Source organism: Cervus canadensis, chromosome 12 (assembly GCF_019320065.1).
Source record: "Cervus canadensis isolate Bull #8, Minnesota chromosome 12, ASM1932006v1, whole genome shotgun sequence".
Classification (NCBI taxonomy): Eukaryota; Metazoa; Chordata; class Mammalia; order Artiodactyla; family Cervidae; genus Cervus; species Cervus canadensis.
In genome coordinates, this window is record NC_057397.1 from 58,057,014 (window position 1) to 58,077,414 (window position 20,401).

Genomic DNA, 20,401 nt, shown 5'->3' on the forward strand with positions numbered 1-20,401 from the left:
TCAGGCCCCTTAAAAGGAAGCTGCGTGGATCCTGCGCATGGCTACTCTCTGTCAAGGGCCTCAGCTCTCCTCCTGCATCTTCCTGACAACAGTGATGCTGCACGTGTGTGCAGCACGTTTACACGCCAACCTGAGCTCAGAGGGAGGTGGCGCCATCTCCCCCCAGCCCACTTCCACACTCAAGACAATGACGATTTCAGGAGCCAGAGAGCAGCCTGGGCTGAAATCCAGGTTTCCTGCCTCCTGGTCTAACCCTGAACCAAGAAGAGAGGAAAAGGAGCTTTGGGTCTGAAAACATGGACCACCCTCCTCCCCACATACGCCTGCAGTGGCCAAGTGAACAGAGACAAAACTCCACTCCGGCTGAAATGACTTGAACGCTTGACATCTGGTTTCAGATTTCAAAGCAAATGAGACCATTTCCTGTTTTTCTTTCTACCCCAGACTATGAATATTCTCTCCCTGTCTCTCCAAGTCCAGAACAAGAGACTTCCTATAAAGGCTTGACTGGTTTCCAGGATACTAGCGACTATTCACAAGGAAAAGAAGGATTTCCCAGCAGTAAGTTCTAGTGGTTCTCAGAGAGCAAACCTGGGGAGGAGCCCTGTGTAACTTGGGGCTGCTGACTGTGACTCTGTCTATGGTTACTTACACTTATGATTATCCCCTTCCCTGGTGACTCAGGGGGTAAAGAATCTACCTGCAATGGAGGAGACTCAGGTTTGATCCTGGGGTTGGGAAGATCCCCTGGGTGAGGGAATGACTATCCACTCCAGTATTCTTTATTTTTTTTGACTGATATTTTTTTATTAATTTATTTTTTAATTGAAGAATAATTGCTTTACAGAATTTTGTTGTTTTCTGTCAAACCTCAACATGAATCAGCCATAGGTATACATATATCCCCTCCCTTTTGAACCTCCCTCCCATCTCCCTCCCGTCCCACCCCTCCCATCCCACCCATCCAGAGCCCCTGTTTGAATTTCCTGAGACATACAGCAAATTCCCATTGGCTATCTATTTTACATATGGTAATGTAAGTTTCCATGTTACTCTTTCCATACATCTCACCCTCTCCTCCCCTCTCCCCACGTCCATAAGTCTATTCTCCATGTCTGTTTCTCCAGTGCCGCCCTGTAGGTAAATTCTTCAGTACCATTTTTCTAGATTCTGTATGTGTGCGTTAGAAGATGATATTTATCTTTCTCTTTCTGACCTACTTCACTCTGTATAATAGGTTCTAGGTTCATCCACCTCATTAGGATTGACTCAAAGGCATTTCTTTTTATGGCTGAGTAATATTCCTTTGTGTATATGTACCACAACTTCTTTATCCATTCATCTGTCGATGGACATCCAGGTGGCTTCCACATTCTAGCTATTGTAAATAGTGTTGCAGTGAACAATGGGATACATGTGTCTTTTTCAATTTTGGTTTCCTCAGGGTATATGCCTAGGAGTGGGATTGCTGGGTCAAATGGTGGTTTTATTCCTAGTTTTTTAAGGAATCTCCATACTGTCTTCCGTAGTGGCTGTATCAATTTACATTCCCACCAACATTTCCCTTTTCTCCACATCCTCTCCAGCATTTATTTTTTGTAGACGTTTTGATGATGGCCATTCTGACTGGTGTGAGGTGATATCTCATTGTAGTTTTGATTTGCATTTCTCTGACCAACCTAGATAGCATATTAAAAAGCAGAGACATTACTTTGCCAACAAAGGTCCATCTGGTCAAGGCTATGGTTTTTCCAGTGGTCATGTATGGATGTGAGAGTTGGACTGTGAAGAAAGCTGAGCGCCGAAGAATTGATGCTTTTGAACTGTGGTGTTGGAGAAGACTCTTGAGAGTCCCTTGGACTGCAAGGAGATCCAACCAGTCCATCCTAAAGGAGATCAGTCCTAGGTGTTCATTGGAAGGACTGATGCTGAAGCTGAAACTCCAATACTTTGGCCACCTCATGTGAAGAGTTGACTCACTGGAAAAGACCCTGATGCTGGGAGGGATTGGGAGCAGGAGGAGAAGGGGGCTACAGAGGATGAGATGGCTGGATGGCATCACTGACTCAATGGGCATGAGTTTGAGTAAACTCCGGGAGTTGGTGATGGACATGGAGGCCTGGTGTGCTTCGATTCATGGGGTTGCAAAGAGTCGGACACGACTGAGCGACTGAACTGAACTGAACTGAATAATGAGCAATGCTGAGCATCATTTCATGTGTATGTTAGCCATGTGTATGTCTTCTTTGGAGAAATGTCTGTTTAGGTCTTTCCCCCACTTTTTGATTGGGTTGTTGGTTTCTCTGGTATTGAGCTATATGAGCTGCTTATATATTTTGGAAATTAATCCTTTGTCAGTTGTTTCATTTGCTATTATTTTCTCCCATTCTGAGGGTTGATTTTCCACCTTGCTTATGATATTTGCTGTGCAAAAGTTTTTAAGTTAAAAGCTTTTAAGTTTAATCAGGTCCCACTTGTTTTTATTTCTGTTACTCTAGGAGGTGGGTCACAGAGGATCTTGCTTTGATTTATGTCATCGAGTGTTCTGCCTGTTTTCCTCTAAGAGTTTTATAGTTTCTGGTCTTACATTTAGGTCTTTAATCCATTTTGAGTTTATCTTTGTGTATGGTGTTAGGAAGTGTTCTAATTCCATTCTTTTACATGTAGCTGTCTAGTTTTCCCAGCACCATTTATTGAAGAAGCTGTCTTTGCCCCATTGTATACTCTTGCCTCCTTTGTCAAAAATAAGGTACCCATAGGTGCATGGGTTTATTTCTGGGCTTTATATCTTGTTCCATTGGTCTATATTTCTGTTTTTGTGCCAGTACCCTACTGTCTTGATAGCTTTGTAGTATAACCTGAAGTCAAGAAGCTTGATTCCTCCAGCTCCAGTATTCTTTCTCAAGACTGCTTTGGCTATTCAGAGTCTTTTGTGTTTGCATATGAATTATGAAATTTTTTGTTCTAGTTCTGTGAAAAATGCTATTGGTAATTTGATAGGGATCACATTGAATCTGTAGATTGTGTTTTGTAGTATAGTCATTTTCACAATATTGATTCTTCCTGCCCAGGAACATGGAATATCTCTCCATCTGTTTATATTGTCTTTGATTTCTTTCATCAGTGTCTTATAATTTTCTGTGTACAGTTCTTTTGTCTCCTTAGGTAAGCTTATTCCTAGATATTTTATTCTTTTTGTTGCAATGGTGAATGGGATTGATTTCTTAATTTCTCTGATTTTTCATTGTTAGTATATAGAAATGGACGTGATTTCTGTGTATTGATTTTGGATCCTGCAACCTTGATAAATTCATTGATTAGCTTTAGTAATTTTCTGATACTCTCTTTAGGGTTTTCTGTGAACAGTATCATCCCATCTGCAAACAATGAGAGCTTTACTTCTTTTCTTATTTGGATTCCTTTTATTTCTTTTTCTTCTCTGATTACTGTAGCTAGGATTTTCAGAACTATGTTGAATAATAGTGGTGAAAGTGGACACATTTGTGTTGTTCTTGATCTTAGGGGGAATGCTTTCATCATTGAGAATAATGTTTGCCATAGGTTTATCATATATGGCCTTTACTGGGTTGAGGTGGGTTCCTTCGATGCCCATTTTTTGAAGAGTTATCATCATAAATGGTGCTGAATTTTGTCAAAGGCTTTTTCTGCATCTATTGAGATTATTATATAGTTTTTATCTTTCAATTTGTTAATATGATATATCACATTGATTGATTTGTGTATATTGAAGAATCCTTGCATTCCTGGAATAAACCCAACTTGATCATGGCATATGAACTTTTTGATGTGTTGCTGAATTCTGTTTGCTTAAATTTTGTTCAGGATTTTTGTATCTATGTTCATCAGTGATATTGGCTTGTAGTTTTCTTTTTATGTGTCATTTTTGTCTGGTTTTGGTATCAGGGTGATGGTGGCCTCATAGAATGAGTCTGGAAGTATTCCTTCCTCTGCAATTTTTTGAAAGAGTTTTAGAAGGATAGGCATTAGCTCTTCTCTAAATGTTTGATAGAATTCTCCTGTGAAGCCACCTGGTCCTAGGTTTTTGTTTTTGGGGGAGATTTTTGATCACAGCTTCTATTTCAATGCTTGTAACTGGGTTGTTCATAATTTCTATTTCTTCCTGGTTCACTCTTGGAAGATTGAACTTTTCTAAGAATCTGTCCATTTCTTCCAGGTTATCCATTTCATTGCCATATAGTTGTTCATAATAGTCTCTTATAATCCTTTGTATTTCTGCATTGTCTGTTGTAATCTCTCCTTTTTAATTTCTAATTTTGTTGTTTTGATTTTTCTGTCTATTTTTCTTGATGAGTCTGGCTAAAAGTTTGTCAATTTTGTTTATCTTCTCAAAGAACCAGCTTTTAGTTTTATTAATCTTTACTATTGTTTCCTTCATCTCTTTTCCATTTATTTCTGGTCAGATCTTAATGATTTCTTTCCTTCTATTAATTTTTTTTTGGTCGTTCTTCTTTTTCCAGTTGTTTTAGGTATAAAATTAGGTTGTCTATTTGATGTTTTTCTTGTTTCTTGAGGTAGGATTGTATTGCTATAAACTTCCCTCTTAGAACTGCTTTTGCTGCATACCATAGGCTTTGAGTTGTATTTTCATTGTCATTTGTTTCTAGAAGTTTTTTTATTTCCCTTTTGATTTCTTCAGTAACCTGTTGGTTATTTAGAAACGTGTTGTTTAATCTCCATGTGTTTGTGTTTCTTACAGTTTTTTTCTTGTAACTGATATCTAGTCTCATAGCACTGTGGTCAGAGAAGATGCTTGATATGATTTCAATTTTCTTAAATTTACTGAGGTTTGATTTGTGACCCAAGATGTGATCTATCCTGGAGAATGTTCCATGTGCACTTGAGAAGATGGTGTATTCTTCTGCATTTGGATGGAATGTCTTGAAGATATCAGTGAGATCCATCTCATCTAATGTATCATTTAAGACTTGTGTTTCCTTATTAATTTTCTGTTTTGATGATCTGTCCATTGGTGTGAATGGGGTGTTAACGTCTCCTACTATTATTGTGTTACTGTCAGTTTCTCCTTTTATGTCTGTAAGTATTTGTCTTATGTATTGAGGTGCTCCTATGTTGGGTGCATAGATATTTACAATTGTTATGTCTTCCTCTTGGATTGATCCCTTGATCATTATGTAGTATCCTTCTTTATCTCTTGTAATCTTCTTTATTTTAAGGTCTATTTTGTCTGATATGAGGATTGCTACTCCAGCTTTATTTTCATTCCCATTTGCATGGAATATATTTTTCCATCCTCTCACTTTCAGTCTATATGTGTCTTTAGATCTGAAGTGGGTTTTGTAGACAGCATATATATGGGTCTTATTTATGTATCCATTCAGCCAGTCTGCGTCTTTTGGTTGGAGCATTTAATCCATTTACATTTAAAGTAATTATTGATATATATGTTCTTTTTGCCATTTTCTTAATTGGTTGGGGTTGATTTTGTAGATCTTTTATCTTCTATTTCTTGACTATATAAATCCCTTCAATATTTGTTGTAAAACTGGTTTGGTGGTACTGAATTCTCTTAACTTTTGCTTGTCTGAAAAGCTTTTTATTTCTCCATCAATTTTGAATGGGATCCCTGCTGGGTACAGTAATCTTGGTTGTAGATTTTTCTCTTTCAGTACTTTAAATATATCCTGCCATTCCCTTCTGGCCTGCAGATTTTCTGCTGAAAGATAAGATGTTAAGCGTATGGGGTTTCCCTTGTTTGTTTCTTGTTGCTTCTCCCTTGCTGCTTTTAATATTCTTTCTTTGTGTTTAGTCTTTGTTAGTTTGATTAGTATGTGTCTTGGTGTGTTTCTCCTTGGGTTTATCCTGTATGGGACTCTTTGTGCCTCTTGGACTTGATCGAATATTTCCTTTTCCACGTTGGGGAAATTTTCAACTATAATCTCTTCAAAAATTTTTTCATACCCTTTCATTTTCTCTTCTTCTTCTGGGACCCTTATAATTCAAATGTTGGTGTGTTTGATATTGTCCCAGAGGTCTCTAAGACTATCCTCAGTTCTTTTCATTCTTTTTACTTTATTCTGCTCTTCAGAAGTTATTTCCACCATTTTATCTTCCAGCTCACTGATTCGTTCTTCTGCTCCAGATATTCTGCTATTGATTCCTTCTAGAATATTTTTAATTTCAGTAATTGTGTTGTTTGTCTCTGTATGTTAATTCTTTAATTCTTCTAGGTCTTTGTTAATTGATTCTTGCATTTTCTCCATTCTGTTTTCAAGGTTTTGGATCATCTTTACTATCATTATTCTGAATTCTTTTTCAGGTAGTTTGGCTAATTCCTCTTCATTTATTTGGACTTCAGTGTTCCTAGTTTGTTCCTTCATTTGTGTATTATTTCTCTGCCTTTTCATTACTTTTTAAAAAAATTTATTGTGTTTGAGGTCTCCTTTTCCCAGGCTTCAAGGTTGAATTCTTTCTTCCTTTTGGTTTCTGTCCTAAGTTTGGTACAGTTGTTTGTGTAAGCTTAGTATAGGATGAGATTTGTGCTGAGTTTTTTTGTTATTTTGTTTGTTTGTTTGTTTTTCCTCTGATGGGCAAGGCTGAGTGAGGTGGTAATCCCATCTGCTGATGATTGGGTTTGTATTTTTGTTTTGTTTGTTGTTTAGATGAGGCATCTTGCACAGGTGATACTGGTGGTTGGGTGATGCCAGGTCTTGTTTCAAGTGATTTCCTTTGTGTGAGTTCTCACTATTTGGTAGTCCCTAAGGGTTAGCTCAGGCTTCCCTGGTGGCTTAGAGCATAAAGCATCAGTCTGCAATGCGGAAGACCTGGGTTCAGTCCCTGAGTCAGGAGGATCCCCAGGAGAAGGAAGTAGTCTAGGGTCTTGGAGTCAGTGCTCCCACTTCAAAGGCTCAGGGCTTGATCTCTGGTCAGGAACGAAGATTCCACAAGTGGTTTGCTATGGCATTAAGTGAGATTAAAACAAATACCCCAAAACGAGAAACCAAAGAGGAACCCCAGACAAATGGCAGTTACAAAATCAGGAAAATGATAATTAAAATAATGGAATATTCACATATACATCCATAAGCAAAGTCAAACAGTCCAACAAAAATAAAATACAGTAGTTTGACCCAGTGAACAAAGGAAATCAAAAATTATATTTACCAGTTAAGAACAAAACTAACTAAAGCACAAACTGGAAAACAAAACTAAAGCAGGGTGCCAAGTGGGGAATAAAGCAATGAAAACAAACCTAACAAATATGTTGAGAGGAAAGGAAAAAAAGAATACATATGCAAAGTTAAATAGAGGTGGATGATGATGATTTATATACATTAAAGATTAACTGCAAGGAGAAAAGAATAGTAGGAAAGGCAAACAAAGGAATAAATGTGTAAAAAATATAATAGATTTAAAAAATTTAAATGATAAAAACTAGAAAAGAATAAAAGGAAGAAGAAAGGAAAAAGAAAAAAAAACAAAAAGGAAAACTCCACAGAATTGCAAAAGCCCAATGTAGAGGCAGAGGTTTATAATAACCATAAAAAGTGTGACTGGATATACACATATACATATACACCCATAAGCAGAATCAAAACAGTCCAACAAAAATAAAGTAGAATAGATTGACCCAGGGAACAAAGGAAACCAAAAATTATATCTACCAGTTAAGAACAAAACTCACTAAAGCACAAACTGGAAAACAAAACTGAAGCAGGGTGTCAATTGGGGAATAAAGCAATGAAAATAAAATGAACAAATATGTTGAGAGGACAGGAAAGAAAAGAAAGAAAGAATAGATATGTAAAGTTAAACAGAGGTAGATAAAGAAGATTTATATACATTAAAAAATTAACTTCAAGAGGAAAAGAACAGTAGGAAAAGCAAACAAAGGAATAAATGTAGAAAAAATAACAATAGATTTTTTAAAAAAATTAAAAAAGAAAAGAAAAAAAAGAAAATTTCACAGAACTGCAAAAGTCCAATAGAGAGGCAGAGGTTTATAATAACAACAAAAAATGTGACTGAGAAAGAAAAGGCTCAAAAACTTAATTAGACTTCACAGTGCCAATAAAATCAACAACTACAACAGAGGGGGGAAAGAAAAAAGAAAAAAAAAAATCCAAAAGAATCTACAGAATAAGTCAAAACAGAAGATAATAATCGGTTTTCTTTTCTTTTTTTTTCATTTATTCCTACCAGTTGGAGGCTAATCACTTCACAACACTGCAGTGGGTTTGTCATACATTGATATGAATCAGCCATGGATTTACATGTATTCCCCATCCCGATCCCCCCTCCCACCTCCCTCTCTACCCGATTCCTCTGGGTCTTCCCAGTGCACCAGGCCCGAGCACTTGTCTCATGCATCCCACCTGGGCTGGTGATCTGTTTCACTATAGATAATATACATGCTGTTCTCTCAAAACATCCCACCCTCGCCTTCTCCCACAGAGTCCAAAAGTCCGTTCTGTACATTTGTGTCTCTTTTTCTGTTTTGCATATAGGGTTATCATTACCATCTTTCTAAATTCCATATAAATGTGTTAGTATGCTGTAATGTTCTTTATCTTTCTGGCTTACTTCACTCTGTATAACTCCAGTTTTATCCATCTCATTAGGACTGATTCAAATGAATTCATTTTAACGGCTGAGTAATATTCCATGGTGTATATGTACCACAGCTTCCTTATCCATTCATCTGCTGATGGGCATCTAGGTTGCTTCCATGTCCTGGCTATTATAAACAGTGCTGCGATGAACATTGGGGTGCATGTGTCTCTTTCAGATCTGGTTTCCTCAGTGTGTATGCCCAGAAGTGGGATTGCTGGATCATATGGCAGTTCTATTTCCAGTTTTTTAAGGAATCTCCACACTGTTTTCCATAGTGGCGGTACTAGTTTGCATTCCCACCAACAGTGTAAGAGGGTTCCCTTTTCTCCACACCCTCTCCAGCATTTATTGCTTGTAGACTTTTGGATAGCAGCCATCCTGACTGGCGTGTAATGGTACCTCATTGTGGTTTTTGATTTGCATTTCTCTGATAATGAGTGATGTTGAGCATCTTTTCATGTGTTGTTAGCCATCTGTATGTCTTCTTTGGAGAAATGTCTGTTTAGTTCTTTGGCCCATTTTTTGATTGGGTCATTTATTTTTCTGGAATTGAGCTGCAGGAGTTGCTTGTATATTTTTGAGATTAATCCTTTGTCGGTTTCTTCATTTGCTATTATTTTCTCCCAATTTGAGGGCTGTCTTTTCACCTTGCTTATAGTTTTCCTTGTTGTGCAAAAGCTTTTAAGTTTCATTAGGTCCCATTTGTTTAGTTTTGCTTTTATTTCCAATATTCTTGGAGGTGGGTCATAGAGGATCTTGCTGTGATTTATGTCAGAGAGCGTTTTGCCTATGTTCTCCTCTAGGAGTTTTATAGTTCTGGTCTGACATTTTAGATCTTTAATCATTTTGAGTTTATTTTTTGTTGTATGGTGTTAGAAAGTGTTCTAGTTTCTTCTTTTTACAAGTGGTTGACCATTTTCCCAGCACACTTGTTAAAGAGGTTGTCTTTTTTTCCTTGTATATCCTTGCCTCCTTTGTCAAGATAGGTGTCCATAGGTTCGTGGTTTATCTCTGGCTTCTATTCTGTTTCATTGGTCTATATTTCTGTCTTTGTGCCAGTACCATACTGTCTTGAAGACTGTGGCTTTGTAGTAGAGTCTGAAGTCAGGCAGGTTGATTCCTCCAGTTCCATTCTTCTTTCTCAAGATTACTTTGGCTATTCGAGGTTTTTTGTATTTCCATACAAATTGTGAAATTATTTGTTCTAGTTCTGTGAAAAATACCATTGGTAGCTTGATAGGGATTGCATTGAATCTATTAATCGGTTTTCTTGAGTCACTGCTGTCCGAGTCCTTTCGCTCGCTGGGAGTCACAGTCCACCTCACCTCCCTAGGATGCCCTCCAACACTGTGCTGCTCTCTGGCCCTGCTGTGGGGGCCGCTCAGATTCTAGTCTGGTCCTACTCCTGTGTGTTCTTGCCTCCAATGTCCACAGCTATCAGAACTAGTGCATTTTCTCCTGTGGGAGCTCTTAATATCCTTTTATATATTCCATAGACACAGAGTCTGCCAAGTTGATTGTATGGATTTAATCTGCAGCTTGTATAGCTGGTGGGAAGGTTTTGTGTCTTCTTCCTTAGCCACACCACCCCTGGGTTTCAATTGTGATTTTATTTCCATCTCTGTAGGTGGGTCGTCCACTAGGGTTTGCTTCAGAGGCTGCCCTGGAGGACTTGGGTTTGCCCCTGAGAGGGCCAGGCGTGGAGGTGGTGCAGCTGCTTGGGTCGCAGGGGTTCTGGCAGCACCAGGTCCTCAGGGGGGTTGGTGGCTAGCGCAGCAGGAAATATGGTGCTCTAGAAGGGTACAGCAACCAGTATTAGCCAATAACCTCCAGTATTCTTGCCTGGAGAACCTCCCTGACAGAGGAGCCTGGCAGGCTACAGTCTACAGGGTTGCAGAGAGTCGGACGCGACGGAAGCAACCCTGCGTGCATAGACACAAGACTTTTCTTGCCTGTGGCAGCTCTGCCCCAGTGAGAATTGAGCGTGAAGGTGGTGCAGCTGCTTGGCTCGCGGGGACCCTGGCGGCGCCAATTGTGCAGGGACACAGACTGCCTCTGCTGCAGGAGTTATGGCCCTATCAGAGTTTTTTGAGCCTCTTGTAGCTGGTGATCAGAAGGCCTCTTTGGCCAGTCTTTATCTCCGCTGGTTTAGGCACTTAGAGGGCTCCCTTGCCTGCGGTCCTTTTCTGTTGTTTGGCTCATCAGGCACACAGAGGGGTCCCCTGGTTGGGGTCCTACTCTGTAGGTCGGCTCATCAGGCACTTAAAGGGGCACCCTGGGTGGGGTGCTACTCTGTGGTTCAGTACATCAGGTGTTTGATGAGCCAGCCTTTCTATTGTTTAGCTGCTGATGCAGGCTTGTGGGGAGAGAGAGGCTATGATGATGGCTCCACCCCCTACACGTGACTCAGCAGTATCGCTTCTGAGGCTGCCTGGCTTTCCTCCACAGGCATTTCCCACCACAATCTCCTCCCTCACAGCCCCTCGATCCATCTCTCCGCAGTCAACAGCAGCCCTGGCCCTGGGATTGCTCCACAATCCCTAAACTCCAGCTCCCAGCCGCTCCACCTTTCAGGGGATCTGTGTCCCTCTCTGGGGTGTGTATATGACTGTGGCAAGGACTGTCTGATTCTCATTCTGTTTAGGCTGCCACAGGTCAGCTGTTTCACTTTCAACCTTAAATGTTTCTCCTCTGACTCAGACAATAGCCCTGCTGTGGGGATCGGACCCCTGCTTCAGTTCCCCCACCCGCGGAGTGCAGGTCCAGTCCTACTAACACTCCTGTTTTTCCCCCTAGTTCCTTCATCCTACTGAGATTTGTGTGGTTGTATATGTTCTTTTCTGCTGATCAGGTACTCCTGTCCCTCTCAGCTGGTGTTCTGCATGCACTTCTGTGTCTGATGGTGTATTCCTGATGTATCTGTGGAGAGAGATGTACTCCATGTCCACTTACTCCTCCACCATCTTGTTCTCCCGCACTCCAGTATTCTTGCCTGGAGAACCCCATGGACAGAGGAGCCTGGAGGGTTACAGTTCATGGGGTCACAAAGAGTTGGACACGACCAAGCAACTAACACACACATGATTATCCCAGCATTGTTATGAGGATTAAATGAGATAATGAATGAAAACCACTTAGTGCAGACACTTATTAGGCCTTCCATAAATGTTGATAATGATACAGTAAATTTTCAATAATTATCTCATGCTACATATCTGTGAGTGACAATTCTCATCTTACATTTTCTAAGCACCTCTTACAATGACAGCCCTTTAAGATATCCTTTGTAAAAGATATTTATGCATGTATCTTAAACTCTATATCCAATAACGCTATGAAAACAAATCTTCTACAATGAAAACATTTGTTTTATTTTTGTCATATGGATAACTGGAGCCCCCTACTGTCAGGGGAGCCCTAACTATCTGATTTTGTTTTGTTTTTTTTCCATCCAATTGTCAAAACTCCTAGGAGCCTTCTAGGAGTCCTGAGAAGACTCAGGACAATTGGTTAACCCAAGACAACAGAGGGCTTCCCTTGTGGCTCAGATGGTAAAGAATCAGCCTGCAATGCAGGAGACCCAGGTTCCATTCCTGGGTTGGGAGGATGCCCTGGAGAAGGGAATGGCTACCCGCTCCAATATTCTTGCCTGGAACATCCCATGTACAGAGGAGCCTGGTGGGCTACAGTCCATGGGGTCGCAAAGAGTCGGACATGACCAAGGGACTAACACATAACAGGTCTCATATGGCGAAGAACCCGAGGAAACCAGCCCTCTCCATAATAACAGGAGATGCTCTCCAAGAGCGGGATAAGTTGAGATTTCTTGATACTTTCAGAGTATTCTCGAGTCTCTTCCCCAGATAGAAGCCTCCAGCCTTGTCACCACCTCCCAAAGAGCTGAGCCCCCTCTCACTGCCCTTCTGCACCCTGGGGACTCTGGTGCATGGAGACCAGCCAGGCCCCCATGGCAGACACCTCTTTGTCCCCACTCCGCTCTTCTCTGAGGAAAGGATGGAGCCTGGGAGCCACCCAGCCTCCTCCCCTTTAGAAATCAAAGTCTGAAATAGGCAGTGAAGAGGCCAAGGAAACTCAGAGGAGACAGAAGTGACCTGAGAGCGTGGCCACCACCACCACCACCCATGGGCCTTCTCAAGAAACCCAGGAGTGAGATGATCCCAGAGAAGCTGCAGAAGCGGGAGGAGGAGAAGGTTAACTCGAGGCCACTCTCCATGCTCACACAGTTGGTCAAGAACAACACCCAAGTGCCCATCAATGCTGAAACAACAAGAAGCTCCTGGACCCTGTGAAGGCCTCCGACAGGCACTGCAATAGGTGCTGGAGAACGCGAAGGAGAGGTGGGCGGAGGTTTCCAACGGTGGCAAGGGCAAGAAGTCCAAGCCAGTCGACAAGGACCGCTGCATCTCAAAGATGTTTCTGTGCTGGGTCCTCGTGGTCCTGTGAGACCCACTCATCCCTGACAAGGAGGGGCCTCCTCCCTGCCGTCAGAACCTGCCCCCTCATTTTTGTTTGTGAAACAACAAACAAAAATACTAAGGAACACTGATATTCCCATTTAAAACTGCAACCTTTCCCCCACATCTTCAGCTTTATTCCTCTCCATTGTGTTTATCGTCTTCCTACATTCTGTTTTACTTGATTTCTTGGTTGTCTGTTTTCCCCTTCTAGAAAGTAAAATCCTTGAGGGCGGGAATTTCTTTCGTCTTTGCACACTGCTATATTCTAGCACCTAGGCCCGGCCATACAGTAGGCTCTGAAAACATTTCTTAAATGGCTGAAGCGAATGAAGAGTATTTATTGGATTTGAAAGTGGCTCTATCTTTTTGACAGATCATAATGGGTCAAGGCTTAAAAATTTCAAATGTTGTGAGTTTTACCCATGTCCTCCTTGAAATATTATGAAAGTTTATCACAAGCATCTCTAAAAAGGCTGAAGTTTTAAAACGGATGCAAGGCTTAAAATAGTAAATGATACTGTTTTCTTGTTTTTTTTTCTTCTGTCTGCCTCATCCCCTCCACCAACATCACTGCCTCCCCCCACCCACCCCTGCCCTCCATTGCAACATACACGTATACATCCTCTTGGATTTTGCCCCACTTAGACATCTAGACTATTTTGTAAATTAGAAAATACCATGATGGAAGGAGAGAGAAAAAAGAGTCTGTTTTTAGTTTCAAAAGCCTAGGCCCTGAGAAAATTCAGAGCATAGGAAAACCGTGAGTATGGGTCAGATATTTATACCCTCAGACCAGAAAAAGATTTCCCAGGCCTTTGAGGGCAACCACTTGTTTTCTGTATCTATGATTCTGTTTCTATTTTGTTAATGTTTTTCTTTTCTTTTTTTTACTGCTTTTAAAAAATTTGTTTTATTTTTGGTTGCTGTGTGCAGGGCTTTCTCTAGTTGTAGTGAGCGGGGGCTGCTCTTCGTTGCAATGCGAGGACGTCTCGTTGCTGTGGCTCCTCTGGCTGAGGAGCACAGGCTCCAGGACCCCTGGGCTTCAGTAGTTGCGGCACATGGGCTCAGGCGTTGAGGCTCAGGGGCTTAGTTGCTCTTTGACACGTGGAATCTTCCCAGATCAGGGGTCAAACCCGTGTTCCCTGCACCGGCAGGTGGATTCTCGTCCACTGTACCACGAGGGAGGTCCCTTTTCATTCTTACTATTTTAAAAAATATGCATTTATTTGGCTGCGTTGGTTGCAGCATCAGGATCTTGGTTGCAGCTCATGGGGTTTCCATTGTCACACCCGGGCTTCGCTCCAGTTGTGGTGCGCAGGCTGTGGAGTGCGCAAGCGCAGTAGTTGCAGCATATAGGCCCAGCTGCCCTGGGGCCCGTGGGATCTTATTTCCCCAGCAGGGGATCTAACCCATGTCCCCTGTGTTGGAAGGCAGATTCTTGACCACTGGACCACCAGGGAAATCCCTGTTTTGTTTTTTAGATTCCTCATGTAAGTGAAAGACAGCATTTGTCTTTCTCTTACTTCAGTTAGCATAATACCCTCTAAGTCTATCCACTTTATCACAAATGGTAAGATTTCATTCTTTTTATGGCTGGATAGTACTCCATTGTGTGTGTGTGTGTATATATACACACAGTGGGATATTCTTCTTTATCCATTTGTCCGTTGATGGCCACTGAGGTTGTAACGTGATGTTTTACAAAAACAACAAAGATATGTGAGATTAAGGATTATTTTGTGTGTTCTCTTTTGTGGAAAAAAGAGATGACAGATATAAATTGATTTGGCTCCAGGCATACTGGAACAAGATTATGTCAGTACCTTATTCTCCCAGTTACACTGAGGCTCTTCCAGGGCCCAGTTACGAGTCTTGCACCACAGTAGATGTAGCCACATCTAACATAGCTCCCAGAGAGGACAAGTAAAGTGAGCCGCCTGGGATCAGGAAAAGAAGCAGGAGGAGGGGCAGTTAAGTCTCCTTGTTTCAATGCATGTCATGTGTGTTCAGCTCAGATATTTCTGTTATTAAGCTCATATTCTATGTGATTATTACAATTTATAATGATTCATAGATACATGTAACTGTAGTGTTACACAAAAAATTGTGTGCCTATGCTAGACACGACTTCAGAAAATTCACCTTCTGAATTCTTCCATCTGTATGACTTCTTGATCCTTTATTGACAGATCCAAAACCCTCATGATTCTAAGTGTTTCTTGCTGTATTTTGCAATAGGAAATCTAGGCTAAAAGAAATTTCTGCCAGGTCATTTATTATTAATGGTGACTATTTACCTCATTAAGTTACAAAGGAATGAGGTACTTTAGAATCCAGAAGAAGCCTCCTGAACCTCACTTGATGTGAAGAGCTGACTCATTTGAAAAGACCCTGATGCTGGGAAAGATTGAGGGCAGGAGGAGAAGGGCAGAGGATGAGATGGTTGGATGGCATCACCGACTCGATGGACATGGGTTTGGGTGGACTCTGGGAGTTAGTGATGGACAGGGAGGACTGGCATACTGCAGTTCATGGGGTCGCAAAGAATCGGACACAACTGAACTGAACTGAACTGAACTTCACTTGGAGAGATTCTCGGATATGTAGGCTACTCATAGGCTAAGGACTTGAGGTTTACTGTATGTGTGATGAGATGCATGAAGATGCCCAAGCAGAAAGCGATCTCTGCGTTTTAAACCCCGCCTCTTAGAAGCTACTTTTGTAGTAGTATGAGCAAGGGTTGGAGCACCAAGGCTGTGTGAGCAGGACATGGGCAGCTGCCGGGATACGAGGTAGAGATTATCAGGCCCATAGAGCTATTATTTGCTGAGTGCCCATCTGTGTCAGAGAAGAGAGCTCAGTGTTCCTCACTGCTAATCTTCACAATAACCTTGTGAAGGAGTTCTTAACTTCTTTTCACAGACCTGAGAAATTGAGACTCAGAGAGGTCCATTACGTTGCCTAAGTTCACACAGTTACAAAATGTTTGCTGTGGTTGTTCCAGTGGCTAGGTGCCACTAAGCGTTCTTCAAGGAAGAGGACAGCCCCACTCAACAGAGAACTGCTACATCCCAAATGCCAAAAGTGCCTCTTCCAAGAAATACTGGAAATAATCTTAAAGGACACCTACCTGCCAGACTGGAGAGAAGTGGGAATGAGAGACGGAATTTCAGAAATCGATGATCCAGAATCTATGAGACGTATTTTGTTATTCAGTTGCCAAGTCGTGTCCAATTCTTTGCGACCCCATGGATTGCAACACACCAGGCTTCCCTGTTCCTCACCATCTCCCAGAGTTTGCCAAAGTTCATGTCCATTGAATCGGTGATGCCATCCAACCACCCCAAATAAAATGACACTAAGAAGAGCTCACAAAGAGAGAACATTCTGAAAAACCAGCAAAATCAGCATCAAAATGTGGTTTCTGGAGCACCTGGAATCCATCAGCATCACCTGGAATTCATTAGATGCCAAACCCTAGACCCCATCCTAGACCTGCTGAGTCAGAAGCTCTGGGTTGGGGCCAACAGCCTGTGGCCTAACAAGCTCTCCAGGTGATTCTGATGCACAACCAATTGAGAGAACCATTGAGGGAAGGGTTGAGCAGAAAATGAGGAAAACAGTGCAAGAAAAGAGAAGAAATGAGAGTTTCTGGAAGAAGTGGTCAATGGGGACAAATGCTGTGGACTCAAACAGAGCAGCCACTACATCTGATGAAACAGGATGTTCTCCAGGACTTTGCCAGGAATAGTTTTCCATGGATGGGCAGACTGAGGGCTTATCTGGAATAATAATAATAATAATAATAAAAGAATGGAGAGTAAAAGAAAAAGAGATCACTAGTAGCTTTAGAAGGACATAGGGTTAAGGGAGAGTTTTTTTAGGAGGACAGAATTACACTTATATAAGACAAAGGGGAAAAATAAACAAGAAAGAAAAAAAAATTAGAAGCACAAAGTGACTGACAGTAAGATCAAGCCGAGTGTTGCAGGTAGCAGGGGCAGGGAAATACTGGCTGAAACAGGACGTACCTTTCCAGAAATGGGGAGGACAAAGGCAGGGAGAAGTCCAGAGGTGTTGAAAAAGCAAGGACATTTAACACTTAGCATGATGCCTCCCACCCAGCAGGCCCCAAGAGCCTTCTTGGGACTAAGAAGCCCACTAGTTTCAAATTAAAACTTCAGCTTGACTGTTCAGTGGCCGTGTGGCCTTAGGGAGAGCAATGAACCTGAGTCGCGGTTTCTCCCATCTGTGAAAGGAGAGGCCAGATCTTAAGCAGAGTTCAAAGGGGCAGGAGCTGGCAAGGAACCTTGGAAAATGGGAAGATGTGGAACAATTCCTGTGAGGAATGGGAGACAGAGACCAATAAAAAGAGAATGTACACAATCTGGTAAAGGGTACATAAGGAGCTTGTGAAACCAGAATGGCATAAAACTTAAAAATAATGTTCCAACTCTGGACTGACATTCCAGTCCTTATTTTGGTTCAACATCTGTATACATCAAACAACAAATAACCCAGAGGCGCTGGCCAACACCTGCCCGTCACAACAAATAACCCTAAACCCAAGATTGTGTGGTTACTGAGAAAGGAAGAGCTGCTTATAGGGGATTAATTTTATGTATTGTCTTGACTGGATCACTGGGTACCCAGACAATAGTCAACTCTGAGAGTTCCTGTGTGGGTGTGTTTGGATGAGATTAACATGTAAATGGGTGGACCCAAGTAAAGCAGACTGCCCTCCCTAATGTGAGTGGGCCTCATCCAATCAGTTGAAGATCTGAATAAAACAAAAGGCTGACCTCCCACAAGTCAGAGAGAGTTCTCCCGCCTGATGGCCTTCGAGCTTGGATATCAGTTCTTCCTCATTCTACGGCAGTGTCTGGCTTTTGCACTCAAACTATGACATCAGCCCTGGAGATCTGTGACTTTCCAGCCTCCATAACTGTGTGAGCCAATTCATTATCATAAATCTCACAGAGTTTCCTATTGGTTCTGTTTCTCTGGAGAATCCCCCCAAATACTCTACTATATACTCTATATATACTCTACTATAATATTCTAGAGTAGAGTCTCCCTGCATGATTTTACCATTCATCCCCCTCAGTTTCAGAAAGGATTTGAAAGGGCTGCTTAGCATCATGAAATTTCAGGCAAGCCTTTCAACATGCAAACTGTTCCTTACAGGAGCAAAAGCAGGTTCATTGGAAAGGGGTTCTGAAATGAAGGGAGAATAAGGGAAAACAGAATAAGCAGAAGAATTACCAAGGTAAAACAATCAAAAGAGAACCAGAATGTTAAAAGATTGTGACCAAACAAAATAAGACATGAAAGATAGGCAAAGTTATCAAAGAAGGAAGAGAAAAAAAAAAGAGGAAAAATGGAGAAGTCTTGATAAATGTTATTGGGGCCTCACAATTTCAATGTGGGGTTTGATGAGTTTGGGGAGACTTAAACTAGAGAGTTAACTTTTCTAGGGAGGAGGAACTGAAGCTGTGTGTCTGAGTTTGAAGATAAGAGCCTTCCAAATCATTTATTTTAGAAAAGGAATTCTGATGCAAGGGCAAACAGCCAATTAAAATCTGTAACACTTTGGGAAAAGCTCACACTTCCCTTCAACTGAAGTACCTAATTAGACAGCCCCATTCCAGAACTAACACTAGCTATTCTCAAGCAATCTATTTCTTTTTCCTAACAGTCACACCTCTCTGAAGTTGCAGTACTTCTTGAAAGAGTTAGGAATGCGATAATAGCTGGGCCAGATGAATACCTTAAATGACTTAAGAGGCAGAGGCAAGAGAGAGGTTAGAGTGGCAACCATTTATACGATAGACTTATTTACTGTAAAAAAAAAAAAATTTATTTTCTTGGCTGTGCTGGCTCTTAGTGGCAGCATGTGGGATCTTAGTTGTTCGACTAGGGATCGAACCTCGGGCCCCCTGCATTGGGAAAGTGGTCTTAGCCACTGGACCAGCAGAGAAGTCGCTCTGATAGATTTCGATATTAAGGTAAAGAATAGAGATCATAGCTTCTTGTTTCCCAGCAAAAGGCCATAATGGATTGAAGCAAAAAGACAACTTGCCCCCATCATGAATGTGGAAGTGAGACATACAGACAAATTGGGAAAATGAGAAGGAAACTAGTGTCCTCCACCCCCACGACCCCTGTTGTCATAGGTTGGCTATTGTCAAAGAGCTGCGGAGTTAGCTGGTTATGTATCCAATAGGATCTAAACTGCCAAGTAATTTTATAAACACATGATGACTAGGAGTTTGAAGAAATCAGGGCAGAAATTCATAGTAAAGTTCACAAATTACTAAACTCTGCCTGGGCTCTCCATGGACATTTGCAGCATAGCATTGAGTCTGTTCGCAAAGCACTCTTAAAAAGTGATGGGGTGGACAGCTTTGGGGTGCAAAGTCCAACATACTTCCTGGTGTAGAAAGTTCTCAATAAATCCATGTACTGGATGAACCCAGCACTGGCCATAAACGTGACAAACATGATGTAAGAAACAGTGACAAGCACATAAGTGAGAGCGCTGCTGGGGGCCCTTGAAACATGTCAATTAGACCCTACGGTGGGTTCCCTTTGTTATGAGAACTCAATCTAGGTTCTCTGCGGTGGTCTGTAAGACCCTACCTGGCTTAAAACTGTTGACACACCCCACTGGTTAAGCTCTTGGTTAGAAGCTGTGCTGACTTTGCTATTCAGACCCTCTGAGTGCCTTGCCTGCAGGGACCTTGGCATCTGCTGTTCCTCCAGCCAGGGATGGTCTTTCCCTAGTTCTGTGCAGGCCCAGCATCTTCTAGGGCAAGTCACCACCCTATTTAAAGCAGCTGTCTTCACCCCTTCTCAGCCCAGGTCACTCTCATCACCTCACAAGGTCAGAGGTGAAAGGCTGTACTTGATGTGTGTTTGCCTCTCCACCACCAACAGGTCAGCTCCAGGTGGGCAGGCTCCTTCTCCAGACTGCTTTGTCACAGCCAGGTTTTCACAACTAGTCAACATTTGCTGGAGGAAATGGATTCTGCCCTCAGGGAACTCATAATGTGTACCTTCAGGGAAGGGTTGTCCAGTGAAAGAACGTGAAGTCGCTCAGTTGTGTCCTGACTCTTTGTGACCCCATGGACTGTAGCCTGCCAGGCTCCTCTGTCCATGGGATTTTTCAGGCAAGAATACTGGAGTGGGTTGCCATTTCCTTCTCCAAGGTATCTTCCCAACTCAGGGATCAAACCCAGGTCTCCGGCATCGTAGGCAGACTCTTTACTGTCTGAGCCACCAGGAAATCTCCTGGTAGATGAATGAAC

General features: G+C 41.8%; 1 long non-coding RNA gene and 1 pseudogene across 1 annotated transcript; one reads left to right on the forward strand and one right to left on the reverse strand.

The window, feature by feature from the left end:
* Positions 1-2,339: 2,339 nt before the first annotated feature.
* Positions 2,340-9,331, reverse strand: LOC122451027. The gene is made up of 2 exons (XR_006272291.1): positions 9,261-9,331; positions 2,340-2,407 (listed from the first exon to the last, which is right to left on the reverse strand). It is a non-coding gene; the product is annotated as an uncharacterized LOC122451027 (long non-coding RNA).
* Positions 9,332-12,755: 3,424 nt separating this feature from the next.
* On the forward strand, positions 12,756-13,149 carry LOC122450950 (annotated as a pseudogene).
* Positions 13,150-20,401: the final 7,252 nt, after the last annotated feature.